General features: G+C 33.2%; 1 pseudogene; it reads right to left on the bottom strand.

Annotated features, from left to right (window-relative positions):
* Nucleotides 1-564: 564 nt before the first annotated feature.
* LOC120146371 lies at nucleotides 565-1,871 on the bottom strand (annotated as a pseudogene).
* Nucleotides 1,872-13,128: the final 11,257 nt, after the last annotated feature.

The raw sequence follows: 13,128 nt of genomic DNA, 5'->3' as shown, positions 1-13,128 counted from the left end.
ATGTTAACAATTACTTCTTCATATAGCATACAAAATGTATACTTTTGTAGAATACGAGCGTAAAAAAAAAGCAATGTAACAAGGAAACAATAGATTTTCAGTTAAGAAACAACCTGCCAAAAAGTCCACAACTTAACTTCAAGTTCAAACTAGTGAGACCAGCTACATAAAATTTGCTCCCTTCAAACAGTTAAAATCCAATGTCAGATTCTCTAAAACATACCCAAATTCGTTGTTTGTTTAAATCTTATGCCAATTACCATACCTTTATAAATGAACTTTCTTTCTATTAAATCAAGGTTATCAGCGTGATCTATCAATAAAATAAATAAAGAGGAACAAATGGAATCAAAATTATTTCATAAACTTCGAAGCTGGGCCAGACTCGGTGATGGTAATAAATAGTTCAGAAGGGGAAGAGGAAATAGGAAATAAATGCAAAGCTTAACGAAGTATTTTTCTAAATTTGAATTCTCAACAGAGAAACAACAAAACTAAATAGTAAACACTCTGATCAAGCTTCAATAACAGAACAACATTCCAATAAATTAAGAGTGAAGACATTCACTTGAGTGGAATAAACCTGGATGAATGGGTGCACCAATACCAGGCATTCTGTGCTTTACTGGCTTGTATGAGATTGAGAATTCAGCCAAATAGTGCTAATCATTTCTGGCATGATTTCCACTTGATTGAAGGTCTTTCCATTGTAAACACCGATGATACTACTAATCATTTCAGGAACTATAATCATGTTGTGGAGGTGCATCCTAACCGGCTCGGGTTTCTCACTAGGTGGAGCCTCCCGTTTCTGTTTCAAGACAGTAGAATAGTATTCTCAATATAAGTTGCTACCAAAAATTAATTGGATCATCATAAATAAAAATAGTTCAAGGGAAACTCTTATTACAAACAAGAAATCAGTTAAATATCCCAATGAATCATCAAAGCTACATACTTCACTGGCAAAATTTGCAATAGAGATATGCTAAAATGACACTACACTAGGTAAAATAAGGGAAAAGGATAAAGACAAAAAATCATTTCATGATAGTTTTATGTATCGTGATATCACAAAAAATGATAGCTAGTTATTACAGCCATGAGCCCTGGCATCATAAGCTTCCCAACAAGGTTGCTAGTGAAACAGGGAACTACATTATGTACACAGATCAAGCGAACCAAGCAAGAGGGAACAACAATTGTACTGTAGAACTATATGGTTATCCGTTACCAAAGGGAGGATGTGCAATATAAACAAAGTGGATATCGAAAACTACTACGAATAATAGACCACTAGGTATTGAATCTAGAAAGCATTTTGAAACCGTAGATGTTCATCAATACAATTTATCTATGTCTAGTCTAACACATGAAAGCAAATACACAACCAACAACAACACTATGAAGAACATTAGGAGAGACTACTCCAAAATCTTAGGCATTTTGCTTTTCAATCTCAACACTAGAACATATGCAAACTCTAAAGTATCAGTTAATTCCTCATAGTTAAAAAAGAAGGAAAATAACTCATAGCCTTGCATAATTTCTTGATCAGAGCCATTGGCTTCCTCTTCAAACCCCTCTGAAACCTAAACTAGCAGAAATGAAATATCTAAATCTCAAAATCAACAGCCATTGAAGAAGAAAAAAATCAAATAGAGAAAATAACTAGTGGTAACCTTCGACGAGAACGAGTAGGAAAGAGCTTAACGAGTTCATCAGTGGACATATCCAAGAGAGCATCGAGATCGACACCTCTGAAACTGAACTTCTTGAACGTTCTCTTCTTCGGTACCCCTGGTGCAGCAACATCAACATCCACGTCTGCCTAAACAAGATTGAGAACAAAACAAGGAAAAAGCGCCATTGTTATGACAGTGTTTGGATCCCGAGAAACTTGAAAAATTTGGAAGCAAGCAGTGTGAACTTTGTTATCGAGGGGAAAAAAGCGGGAAAGGGTGAAAATAATGGGGAAAAAAAAATTAAAATACGACTTTTACAGATGACACACAATTAAAAGTGTACTTCGTATTTTTGCAATTTTTTGGATTATGACTATTAAATATGACACACATTATTGTAAGTCATAAATCGTTCAGCTTTTTAAAAACATGACATTTTTTTTATGACACGCCTATTTTGCAAGTCATAAATTAGCATGTGTCATTGTTCGTCTGTCATTAAAGGTATATTTTCTTGTAGTGATGCCTTGCACATCTCATTATACAAGAAACACCAATATTTTCAATCCCCAACTATAATGTTGGATATTCAAAAAGTTACCCAAAAATGGAAGATATTGTATATGAACAAGATTACAGGATTTATCCGACATCAAGACTCCCCCGATCAACCGTAATATATATGCTTGAGTTGAATATATAATGTCTTGCTCAATACTATAACGACCAAGCTTAAACTTATTCACCAACCATGATAACCTCAAACATGACCCTTTAGTAATTTTTTTTCCAGGCACCTTCCCAAGGTACGTCCTGCACATTTCAAACACATTCTCGTCATTTTTCCCACCACTGCCATTCCATTTGTAGGGACCTGAAGTTGTAAAGCCACATCCTCTAAAGTGATCGTACATTCACCACATAGAAGATGAAATGTATGAGTTTCTGGTCTCCACCGTTCAATTAATGCACTGATCAAACCGGACACCAACTTATATTCTCTTACAAATGTTACTTCGGAAAAGCCCACCATTTGCAAATTCTGGACAATAAGTTAATCTCGCTTATCACAAATGTTCACTCGACTACAAAGGACTAGTTGTTCATATTCATGCAATTTATTAATCCATGTAATTAGAATTAATTCATCATTCTCAAATAAAATATATTATTCGGTCATAATACCAGTGCTCTCAAATGACTACAAATGTGTCGATCATCTAATCTCAAAAGAACATTTTGTTCTACCATGCTTCAATAAATCTATAAAAAATTAAATATTTAAGTTTATAATATTAATCGTAATTAAAGAAAATTTAAACAAAAAATTTGTTAAATCAAAATAAATAGTCTAATTAATTTACATTTACAATAAAAACAAAAAACAAAACAATAAAATTTAAACTAAACTTACTAAACCACTCAAATACAATTTAGTATGTAAAATCAAAATAAATAGTCCAATAATTTATATTACTCAATAAAAAATAAAAATATAATTTAAACTAAACTTACCAAACTACTCAAATACAACTTAATATGTAAAATCAAAATAAATAGTCTAATAATTATAATTTAAATTTAAAAAAAAATTATACTAAAAATTACACGAAAATTTAAATTTAACTTATCAAACCACTCAAATAGAGTTTAATATGTAAAATCATAATAAATAGTGTAAATAATTTATATTTACAATAAAAGAAAAAAATAAAACAATAAATTTTAAACTAAACTTACCAAACCACTCAAATACGATTTAATCTGTAAAATAAAATAATTAGTCTAATAATTTATATTACTTAATAAAAATAATCTAATAATTTAAACTACACTTACCAAGTTTTACTCAAATACAACTTAATATGTAAAATCAAAATAAATATCTAATAATTATAATTTAAATTAAAAACAAAAATTACACGAAAATTTAAATAAACTTACCAGACCACTTGAATACAGCTTAATCTATAAAATCAATATAAATAATCTAATTAATTTATATTTCAAATAAAAATTAAAAATGAAACAATAAAATTTACATTAAATTTATCAAATCGCTTACCAGACCACTCGAATTCTTTCTTCCTTCGATCGAACCCCCCCGCAAATGTTCTCTTTCTCTCGACCTCACTCAAATTTCACCCAAATGATCTCCCTCATATTTCACTCAAAATCCAACTCCCCCTATTTTATAACATTTCTTGGTGCTCCATTATTGGTCTAATAATAACACCATTATTAGACCCGCTCCTCCGCTCCCCCAAGCCATGCATGCGCATTCTGCTTATTCCAACGCCATGCAACAGCTTTAGTTCAGAGTCAGGTCTGCATTCGAAATAAAGCTGAAGATGCCGCATATTCCCAAAGTCTTCTGCATGGACTGAAGATGCCAGATAAGCTTGGAGTTTTCCTAATTTGACAGAAGACGCCAAGTATGCTTGTAGACTTCGTGGTTGGCTTGAAGCCGCCAGGTAAGCTTGGAGTCTTTGGCTCGGTACTGTAGATTTCACCCCAGATGGGGAAATAATCTCGAACACATATTATTTTGGGAATTAAATAATCCAAAATGGATTATTTGGGCCATTTTGCCTAGAGTATGTCTTGGATATTACAGGGGTTATGTATTATTCATTGGCCTTTTTGTATATTTGGGTCACAACTCTATTTTGATATACTTGGTAATAGATTGGGATGTATTTTAAGAGCTCCCCATTTTGTAAACTTGTTATTTTAAAGCTTAAACTTATGGTTTTAAATTGGATATGACATATATGATAAATTAAATTGAGTATCTTCAGAAAAAAATTAGTTAATTATTTCGGTGATTCTGTATGACACTTAAATCATTCGAATTCAGGATGAATGAGATTAGAATGATAAATATGTATGATGTAATTGTGTATGTGATGATGAGTATTGAATTCCATGATGCTTGCCTTGACTTGCTATGGTGACGCCAAGTCAATGTCATGTTTTATGAGCGAGACATATACCAAGGAATTTGTAAAACTGGTATCCCTTTTATGATCTTAACTCGATAGTTATGTTGAATCAGAGAGATCATTTGTATTTATTGATAGGTAAATTGGTCCCTTAGCATGCATGTGTTATTATTTTACATATTTATTCCTTTACTTATTGCTTACATTTATTATTATTGTTGTTGTTACTATTATTATTTTCATTTACGTATTTCCACCAACATTTTATTTATCATATTTTTACTATTTTAGTATAGTGTAGTGTATTATTGTTTTTACTTCTACTAACACTTTTTTCGCTTTGCAATATTAAAAATGTTATTTTTTTCGAGATAACATAATCTTTTGAAGATATTAATTTTGGACGTTGTAATATACTTTAGTATTTTTCAATCGTAACTAATTTCTAAATCCTACTTTGGTTTTTATTTGGATCATACCTAACACAAAACAATTGATGACGACTCCAACTACATGATAAACTCTTCAAAAACTCAACATAGTTTGGATATTTGGCTTTAGAGATTTAAATTTAATGCTTAATTAAATTTTCTTTATTAAACTAACTGATTCAATCAATAAATTATACGAATTGAATTGATAACAAGATTATCCTTAAATCTTCATATATATATATATATAGACCTTATAGTATTTTCTACACCCAAATAAGTCATTTTCCTTTAATTTATATTCAATAAATCACTTTATTTGATTAGTTAGTACTTTTTCTAGTGGCATGCAATATAAATGGATTAATGACTTAAAAATTAATTACTGATTGGACAAACAATTAAAGAAAAAGGCCTAATAATTAAGTAAATGTATTTAATAAATATAAATTAGAGAAAAAAAGACTTGTTTAAGTATAAAAATACTATAAATGTTTGTTTAAATAATATCTTATAATTAAGGGCTTTTCTAATATATAAACATTATTTTTTTCTATTTTTTATTTATAAATTACATATTTATAGGGATGAAGTTCGTAATCAAATTTAGGGAAACAAGTATAATTAAACATAAAAATAAAAATAAAAATCTAAATAAATTGAAATTGAGAGTTCATAAACATAAATGTTTCAACTAATATTAATAATATTTATAATATAAAAATATTTATGGGAGAACCGCCACTTTCAGTTACAACATAGACAAAGCTTCGTCTCTTCATATTTGTTAATGTTAATCTATTATTTTACAATGGAAGCCGCTTCTATAAGCTTAGAGGTGCCAAACGAATAATTTGAATCGGGATCAGATTAGGTACTCTTTTCGGGTTGGGTTATTTTAGTTTGAGGTTATTTTAGTTTGAGATTTGATTCAGGTCGGATCGAATTAGTTTAGTTTGGTTTTTATTCAGGTCTATGGAATCACGTCGGATCAAAATCAAATCAATTGGTTTTCGAGTCGCCTCAATATTGAATATGTTGTTTTTTAGATCGGGTAAATACTAGATCAGTGAATTTCAGGTCGAGTCTATAATGGATTGATCAGTTTCAGTTCGGGTTAATTCTATAGATTTTCGGGTCAATTCGGGTTAAGTATGAGTCCACTCAAGTATATATAAAATTATTGATATATTCTTGTAGACACTTGTTTTTGTCCGGGTCTACAAAAATATTTTATTATATTATATTTATTTATTTATTTATTATTATTATTATTATTTTATTATTTTTGTAGGCTCCACACTCAACAACCCTGATTTAGTGATATTCAAAAAATAAATCAACGTATTTGAGTCTTATTGAAACACTAAAACCAACGTATTTGAGTCCTATTGAAACACTAAAACCGAAGCATTTGAGTCCAAGTAGGACTCTAAATCTGAGCTAAAAATAGGTTTATTTAGACTATAAATAGACTCGAGCATGAAGAGAAAAGGACAGAGAGAAAAACATGGGACCACATTCCAGAGTCTGAAACACAAAGTACCCAGTGTGCTGCTGCTTCACACGATCCCAAGACATTTAAGTCCAAGTCCGGGGTTACACCAGTGGTGCAAAAGCAAGCAAGAAGAAGCGCTATGGATTTGTAGCTGAGCTGAATACACGGACTTTAATTTCCATTTGCAATTCGAAAGGTTTTTTTTTAATTGCTTTTGTTGTTTTGGAACGTGTTTGTTTGCGGAATTTTACAATTGTTGTTTTTTTCTGCTTTATAAAATACCAACGCTGACTGTTTTAAAATGGACGAGTTCTATATTTGTTGTGTTTATTTCACATGTTGGTGTTTCTCATGTTCATTTGTCATAATAAATATGAATTAAGAAATGATAATACATTATTTATTATTATTTATTTATTTTTATTTATTTTATTATTTATTATTAATTTTTTCCTTTTTGTTTACCATTCAATATTTTATTTTGTCATCTACCATTTTGTTTATTTTTTCTTCGGTAGTAATTTTAACCGAAAATAAATAATTTGAATTGGGTTTTTAAATTTCAATTTTTGCAATCAAAGACAACCGAAAAATTAATTGGTACCGAAAGGACGGTTCAAGGGTGCTAATCCTTCCTTGACCGTAACCGACTCCCGAACCCGACACGTTTCTGGTACAACGCAGATCAGGTAAGATGGTGTCCGACCCACCTAAATTTGTTTTAAAGTGGTCGGTGGCAACTCTAACCCAATTCATTCACGTCGAAGCCTAATTCCGAGGGCCAACCGAAAGATGGTCGCGACAGCTTGACGACTCTGCTAGGGAAAGGTAAGTGAGTCAGGCCAGAGTTAATTTTCGATTGTCTTTTTATGAGAAAATAGTGAATTTAAATTTTAATTTATTTATTCAATTCAAATTATTTATCTTTGATTATTTTTCAAGTAAATAGTTGTATTGATATTTTTTTCAATGATTTCAGATTTTTTTTTTAAAAATAAAAAGTTTCATCTCAGACTCTATACCCGAGCTCCAAACCCTATTTAAGTGGGGTGAAAGCGATGACTTCGTGTGAATTTATTCACCGTGCGGGCCTAGCAAGTAACCTTCGGGATTCATATACCTTATGTCTTCGTGTGAATTTATTCACCGTGCGGACATAAGGGAATGTTTCCTCTCGAGTTTAACTTAATCCACACAAGCTTGTAATGGGCTTAGGACTAAGGGTCTGGCAAGCCCAAGAGGGCACCGGTAAGGAGAACTCGAGTACCTTTTTAGAACCTAAACTGGGAGCGTACAGGGAATTAGATCCCACCCCCAAAGCCTCATTCCAAACCCTTGGATGCCTGAATTATTTTTTGCTTTACTTTCTGTTCAAAGCATGCGAAATAGACAAATATGCGGTTTAGGATTTGTTTGAAATTAGCATGCAGAATAGAGATCATGTCCGGGTAGGAATTAAAGCATGTGGAGTAGATATCATATGGGGTAGGATTTTTCATTTTTATTTTTATTATTTTTATTTACCTCACTAACTCTTTTTATTTTTTGTTATCTTTCATTTTGTTTTCATCATTCGCATCATTTAAAAGAGGTATTGATCCACTAAAAACATGTTTGTTAAACATGAATAATCTGTATTAATGGACAAAGGGGTTGTAATACAATAGATGAAAATGCAGAGGACAGTCAAGGCGACTGTGTGTCACATTCAATCCAGAAGACGCGGTTCCCACAATTGAAGAGTATATCACTCTGCTGCATTATAAATGACTCAGAATGAACCGGGTCTTCATCAAGCACAATGAAAGTCTATCTTTGAAGAACTGACTGGTAAAGGTTGTAGAGTAAAACGAGGAAAAGGTTACAGACCCGGACACTCCTTTCGAAAACTACGAGAAGAAGATGGCGAAACCCTAGCTGAGCTGAATGCCACTGCTGACAAATTCAAGAAGCAAACTTCGGATAATTTCTATCGATGGAGGGCTCCAATGGTGTTGCCGTTAGGGAACAGACTCAGCAGAGAGTGGAAGCCGGAGGTGCAGTCCTTCGAGACTTTTTTTTTTTGGGCAAACAATTCGTCATTTGCATGGTTCATCCAGAGAAGCCAGAATGGTTCGACAGGTTATTCAACCGGTGACAGACAAAGGCAGAAGACTAGTCAACATATCAGAAGCTGTTAGGATATTTTTGTCTCTTAAAAGATAAAACATTTTTTCCCCAATAAGGATTATTCCTAATAACAGACACATTTTTTTGATCAATGCCTCGAAAATTTCATGCATCATGCATTTCTGCATATTTCGCATTACTTTTCTCTTTTTTATTACATTCACATGTCTAATAAAAAATGAGAACATTTCGATCCTATGACATATAAGGAGCTTTACCAACAGTTGTTGACGCACATGTGGTGTCACCATATCCAGAGAAATCCATGAAGCTCCATACCCCAGGTAGTATGATGAGAACTCTCATTGCGAAAATCATAGTGGTGTCCTAGGGCACACTATCGAGAATTACTCCACATTCAAGATAATCGTACAGGAAATACATAACAAGAACTGGATCGACTTCAACAACTCGGGGGCATCCAAGTGAGGCAAATCATTTCATCATTTGAGGCATTATGTTTGAGTTTGTCTTTTGATTTTTTATCAAGTTTTTGTAAGAATATTTGAATAACTTTGTGTTACTTTAATGATGACGAGCAATGAATCATATTTGAAAACATACAATTCTTTGAATATCAACTGAATTAAGAAGCTCTGTAAATGGTTCAAAGTTATGAATCCCTGACAAAGTAACATGATTTAAAACAAGGACTTTGACATTACCCAGAATATACACTCAAACACCGTACCCTACTCTTACAATTAACCAATGTGACCTTTTCCTTTCATAAGGTCCAGACAACATGAGGCATCCTTTTACATATGAAATTACTATACTTTTTATTTAAGGCATTAAGTGATGATAATAATCTTCACAGATGGAATAGTCGAGTAAGCAAATCTAGTTTAGGCCAGTTGCTTGGAAATTGAACTCTAAAGATGAGATTCCTTGACTTTTAACAACACTTAGGCTATAACAGGTTCTTCTTAACAATCTTAAGAAATTAAATCTGTAAAAACTGAGCTATTCCGCTAAGGTAATTGGTTATAGAGGAAACTCGAAAGCCCTGGCTTTATGAATAGATTACATTCAAATCATGACATTGCTCAGACACTTGGCAACTCGGTGTTTGCTCCACTGTTATTGTCATGCTGAAGACTTTGTGATAAGATGAACCCTTCAGTTAACCTGATAAAAGTGATTATAATATTAAGCTTTCCCTCTAAAGCAATTGGTTAAACGCCCTGACTTTATGGATTTGGCTAGCCAGATAATGGCAAATTAAATCAAATTTATCTAAACAAGAAAGTTTTGGTAATGATAGACTAAGGGAGTTAAGGAACACCTGTTATAGTCAAATACACACGAGCACTCAAGAATTTTAGTTTTAGACCGATATTTGTGCACTGCCTTTGTTAGGGAAGCTTACAAAACTTGAACAAATGGAAGATTTCAGAGGACTGAAATAAAAGGTCTATTAATTGATCATGCTAGTTGCGTCATTTTGTCTGCACCCAATTAAAATGTCAAACTAAAGAAAAAGCATGTTGTGATATTTCAAAAAATGACATTTTGGGTTACCGAAACCTTAGAAATGAAGTCAACCTGAAGTCAATTTGAACATTTGTCAAAGAGCTATAACTCTGAAAGCATTAAAAAGAGCTATTGATTCCTTTTATATACTTTGAACTCATGTTTACAATTTGATTCAATTGCGAACAATATTTTACATAATTTTTATCCTTTCCCCCTAAAACAAGAAAAAGGAGAAAAATATTTTCGAACAGGACAATCTCAAATATGAAAGGTCGGTAAAGCCAAAGCTCGAAAAGCAAATGGGGCACGATCGATTCCATGGATCAGATTGGCAGACAAAACACGGGACTCCAATCCAAGATAACTCATTCATGTTGCATGCATCTTAGATATACTTAGGAGCATCACATTTATCATTTTTAGCACACATAATTTTTTACAGCTTTTAGAGTTAATTTCAACTTCACAGTGAAATAAATTGGACTCGAAACAACACAATTTGTTCGAGAGTAGATTTCAACTTCACGACGAAGGATATCTAGCTCGAAGCTAAACTTCACAATAAAGGGGTCATCCACGGTTTCAACTTCACGATGAAGGGAATCGTGTCCACCCGCAACATACAATACTTGGATTTCAACTTCACGGTGAAGGATATTCAAGTCAAGGCTCAACTTCACGACGAAGGGGCCATCAGCGATTTCAACTCCACGACGGAGGATATCGTACCCACACATCCATGATTTCAACTCCACGATGGAGGATATCGTGTCATTCGGGGTTTAACTTCATGACAAAGGGGCTTCCTAATTTCAGAGCCAATTTCAACTTCACGGCGAAGGATATTGGACCCAAGACAACACAAGCTCAACTTCACGACGAAGGGGCGGCTAATTGTCAACAAACAACTTTTCAATTTCTTTCAGAGTCAATTTCAACTTCACAACGAAGGATATTGGACTCAAGACAACAGAAGCTCAACTTCAAGACGAAGGGGCGGCTGATTGTCAACAAATAATTTCCCAGTTCCAGAGCAAATTTCAACTTCACGGCGGAGGATATTGGACTCGGAGCAATACAACTTACTTGGATTTCAACTTCATGATGAAGGAAATCATGCTCACCAGCAACATTCACCTTTAGATTGGATTTCAACTTCACGACGAAGGATATCCAATTTCAGGCTCAACTTCACGACGAAGGGTCCATCGACGATTTCAACTTCACGATGAAGGATATCGTGTTCATTTGTAACATAGCTCAAGTCGAGAAGGGTTATGTTCTAACAAATACCTTCGAGTTCGACTACGCTCAGCTCCAAGGCACATCATTCACAGCATAACTCAAGGCTAGAAGGGTTATCTATCAACAAAGACCTTCGCGTTCGATTCCATTCAGCTCCAGGGTGTATCAACCACGTTGCATTAGCAAGGAACTACTTTTCGGTCAAATTTTTACACCCAGGTCTTTAAATCGAGAAGAAGACCAAGGTCGACTAAGATTGCAACAAAGAGTCACTTTTCGATTCACCCACGATTTCAACTTTAAGAAGAAGGATATCGTACCCAATGGATCGATTTAGTGTCACAACAAACACTATCAAGTCTCAAATCAAAGAGAACCGGACAAAAAATAGTTGTCTTTTTCATCTTTGCCCTATTCTTGTTAACACAAAAATGTGCAAAGAGGGGCAGCTGCAGACTCCTGTTTTTGTCCGGGTCTACAAAAACATTTTATTATATTATATTTATTATTATTATTATTATTTATTATTTTTGCAAGCCCCACACTCAACAACCCTGATTTAGTGAGATTCAAAAAATAAATCAACGTATTTGAGTCTTATTGAAACACTAAAACCAACGTATTTGAGTCATATTAAAATACTAAAACCCGAATCATTTGAGTACAAGTAGGACTCTAAATCTGAGCTAAAAATAGGTTTGTTTAGACTATAAATAGACTCGAGCATCAAGAGGAAAGGACAGAGAGAAAAACGTGGGACCACATTCCAGAGTCTGAAACACAAAGTACTCAGTGTGCTGCTGCTTCACACGATCCCAAGTCATTTAAATCCAAGTCCGGGGTTACACCAGTGGTGCAAAAGCAAGCAAGAAGAAGCGCTAAGGATTTGTAGCTGAGCTGAATACACGGACTTTAATTTCCATTCGCAATTCGAAAGGTTTTTTTTAATTGCTTTTATTGTTTTGGAACGTGTTTGTTTGCGGAATTTTACAATTGTTGTTTTTTATGCTTTATAAAATACCAACGCTGACTGTTTTGAAATGGACGAGTTATATATTTGTTGTGTTTATTTCACATGTTGGTGTTTCTCATGTTCATTTGTCATAATAAATATGAATTAAGAAATGATAATACATTATTTATTATTTATTTATTTTATTATTTATTATTCATTTTTTCCTTTTTATTTACCATTCAATATTTTATTTTGTCATCTACCATTTTGTTTATTTTTTCTTAGGTAGTAATTTCAACCGAAGGTAAATAATTTGAATCGGATTTTTAAATTTCAATTTTCGCAATTAAAGACAACCGAAAAATTAATTGGTACCGAAAGGACGGTTCAAGGGTGCTAATCCTTCCTTGACCGTAACCGACTCCCGAACCCGACACGTTTCTGGTATAACGCAGATCAGGTAAGATGGTGTCTGACCCACCTAAATTTGTTTTAAAGTGGTCGGCGGCGACTCTAACCCAATTCATTCATGTCGAAGCCTAATTCCGGGGGCCAACCGAAAGACTATCACGACAATTCTTATAAGAAAAAACACATATATTTTTTGTCAATCTTATTATTTAAGTTCAAATTCAACTTTCAAACATTCAATATTTCAAATTACATTATCCTTTATGGATGACAATTTGACCTGAACCTATAAGACATATTAGATTTTGTG

The sequence above is a fragment of the Hibiscus syriacus genome, unplaced genomic scaffold (genome assembly GCF_006381635.1).
Source record: "Hibiscus syriacus cultivar Baekdansim isolate YM2019G1 unplaced genomic scaffold, ASM638163v2 tig00002511_pilon, whole genome shotgun sequence".
NCBI classification, from domain to species: Eukaryota; Viridiplantae; Streptophyta; class Magnoliopsida; order Malvales; family Malvaceae; genus Hibiscus; species Hibiscus syriacus.
Note: the sequence above shows the minus strand (reverse complement) of the source record. Positions and strands in the feature narration are given on the sequence as shown.